This window comes from Psammomys obesus, unplaced genomic scaffold (assembly GCF_907164565.1).
Source record: "Psammomys obesus unplaced genomic scaffold, mPsaObe1.curated_primary_1811, whole genome shotgun sequence".
NCBI classification, from domain to species: Eukaryota; Metazoa; Chordata; class Mammalia; order Rodentia; family Muridae; genus Psammomys; species Psammomys obesus.
In genome coordinates this window covers 51,244,898-51,248,314 of record NW_026591086.1, presented here as the reverse complement: position 1 = coordinate 51,248,314, position 3,417 = coordinate 51,244,898, and positions in this window count along the sequence as shown.

Sequence of the window (3,417 nt, the reverse complement as noted above, 5' to 3'; positions counted from 1 at the left end):
CTAGCAAGTTATTAAAGCAGATACTGTGACTCATAGCCAAACTTTGGGCAGAGTACAGGGAATTTAATGAAAGGAGAGGGAGATAGAAAGGCCTGGGGGATGGGTATTGGAGCTCCACAAGGAGAGCAATGGGATGTCCTCGTTAGTCCTGAGAAGCCCCAATATCAATGCTCTGGGTCCAGCCACCTGTCCACTTACCAGATTCGGAGTCTCAGATCCTCTTCGTCTGAGACAGGGTCAACACTGGTTGCTGCCATCTTCGAAATTTAGATCATTATTGTAAACTTTTGAAAAACCACTCTGTTGATCAAAGAACAAAGTTATTTAATCCAGTGAAGTAAGGGACAATTTGGATAAGACAACTGTAATAAGTTAGAAATTTTAACATAATCCTGAAAACTGGAAACTCAGTGCCATTAGGCTGATTTTATATAATGCTAACGTCAGACATTGGCACAGAAAGGAGAGAAACTTTGTTGGGAATGTTAGCTCACACATCCACTTTATTACAATATTGTTTCCTAAAACCACACATATTCTATAGCTAATAATAAAAACTATAACCAAACATTTTATAGCAAATAATATTTCTGCTTATTATAGTTTTTCTGACCCATAATATAAGTCAATCTTTGTTTCAAGTCTCAGTCTATAGAGACAAATACAAGTCATTGCCTGGTAATTTATTATAAATGAAAAATAACGAACTATTTTGTTATATTCAAATTGAGAATAAGGTTATGTAGCTTTCACAATTCCAGATAATCCCATGTAGGACAGAAAAGGGAAAAAAAGTTTTCAAAAGTCTCATCTAAGTACGTACCCTCAGAGTTACAATAGTGGCCAGCTTGAAAGATAAGCCCCTTGGTAGAATAGTGTCATGAAGGTCATAGATGAAATAATTATTTTGTTTTCTGATAGAAATTAAAGTTTGTCACACATGAGAAAAAGCATGGCTGGTAATTATTCCCATGAACCTATTTCTAGGAGGCTCTATGCCCTGCTGGAGAATCCACGAGTGCTGTTTTGCTAAGCTGACATAGTGTTAAACTATCCTGTAATGTGTATTCTTACCGCATACACACTGGTTGTTAAACTTTGTTATTCTTCATCAGGGGAGCTTGTTCCCCCCCCCCAGTGGGCAGAGTTCACTGAAAAGACCCATAACTAGTTTTGTGCAGAGACTAAGTGGTTGTGGGCTGCTCAGACAATGGAACATCTATTTCACATGCTTGCTACCAAAACTCAGTGAATATCATGGAAGAACTGGAAGGAAGACTTTGAGACCCAGGGGTCAGGATAAACTGATGTAAAATAGAGTTTTATGGACATGAAAGAGCTGCTGTTCCCATGAATTCACAACCGGTGTGTTGCTTGGAAAAAAGAAAACATAAACAAACAACTACAACAAAAGAGTTCAAGATGAAATTAGTCAACATTCCAGGATGAAAGAGCTCATGAGTCCCCACTGCTTAATCAGAACGTATTTGTATTTGATGATCGCTAAGAGAAAGGGTCTCAGTTTTCTATGAGGGTCACCTTGCTTGGTAAGCCATACTCCATCTGATGGTTCTATAGCCACTGGCATGTAGGAAAGACTAATCCAGTTCCGTGGATCATAGAAACAGGAGAACAAAATGAGTCAGGAATGCGGAAAGGGTATGTAATTGAGATAGGGAAAAATTGAAATTTTTTTCAAATAATAGGGAAAATATTCAAAAAATATTCAAATAATATTCAAAAAATATTCAAAAAATAGGGAAAGGTTGAAATTGAAGGGTGGATATGATCAAAGTGTATTTTATCTATATGTATAATAACTGCAGTTTAGTGTCCAAGTGGGACACTTGGGAATGGGAATTAGTAATGGGAAGAGGAACTACCTCTGACATGGACTGATTTGCCTGCTCTTTGATCACCTCCACCTAAGCGTGGAGCAGCCTTACCAGGCAGCAGAAGATGACAATGCCTCCACTCCTGAGGAGATCTGATAGACTAACATCAGAAGGAAGGAGAGGAAGATCTCTCCTATCAGTGGGCTTGGGGAGGGGCATGCATGAAGAAGGGGGAGGGAGGGTGGGATCTGGAGGGGAGGAGGGAGGGGCTTATGGGGGGACACAAAGTGAATAAAGTGTAATTAATTAAAAAATAAAATAAATTTAAAAAATATTTTTAAAATCAACATATTTAATATACTTTCAGCTTTTATCCATATGATTATAAAAATTTTAATTAGGAAATTTTGACAAAATGATATGATGGGAAATAAAGGTATCAAAGTAAAAAAATTAAATAAAAATAAAAATTTTGAGCACTTACTTGAAAATTTGTATACAATTTGTATAAAAATGTGTTTTTTATATCATATCTCCTCCCCAGACCTATCCCCATTTTCAGTACCTAGCAACTTTGTATCTTCTTATTTAAAGTCTCTTCTAGACCAGTTAGTGCTGTCCAAATCTTCTTGAAGTGTAGTCTTTCATTGGAGCACAGCCTCCTTATCAGGTCAAGCTGTCACTTGACAATAGTTCATGGACAGACATGGTATTTAATACCCAGAATCTCTCTTCATAGTGGAATTTGGTCTGGCTTGAGCACACACAAGTCTTGTCCCTGTTGTCAAAGATTCTGTCAATTCATATGTGAACTTCCCTGGTGTGTCCAGAACACAATACCTCCCTGTAACTGTCGAACAACTCTTGTCATCTTTCTGTTCTCTTTTCCACAACTATCTTTGAGAATTTTGGTGACCTGTGATAATGTTTCTTTTATGTCATAGCACTCTCCAGGCTCAAATTCTCCACAACAGGAACAGTAATGAGATATTGTGTTAATTACCATCCACTGAAAATAGAAGCTTCTCAGATGAAGGTTGAGAGATGCATTAATCTGTGGTCGTAATAATACACCACTGAAAGTCATTGTAGCAATATGTTTTACCTAAATAGTAGTAGTAGGCTCTACGCTACATCCCATGAACTGTCTAAGTGAAGGTTCTTGGACTTCTTATTGTTCCAAGTATGGGTTTATTATTCTACGTGGCCCTTAGGTACAATCAGAAAATAGTTGGTTACTATCATGCTATTTGTGTTACTTACACAGTGCACATATATACAAAGACAGTCATCATTTAGCTCACTCGATCCACTGCTGTGTTTGTTTGATGATTCTCTTGTCTTTTTAGCAGCATGAATAGTGCCTTCTAGAGCTGTGAAAGCTATTTAGTGGGGAAGCAGGATTCAGGTAAGTACCTAATAGATATTTCATGCACTATGACTTAAGTATATCCTGTCTTTAGCAATGTTGTCTTATCACGAAGTTCAGGAGAATAAAAAAGAACAATAGCAGCAGCTTGTTATGTTTTAGGGTCTACAGGAACTTGTTAATGAAGCAACAAATGTTACTTGGTAACAAGTA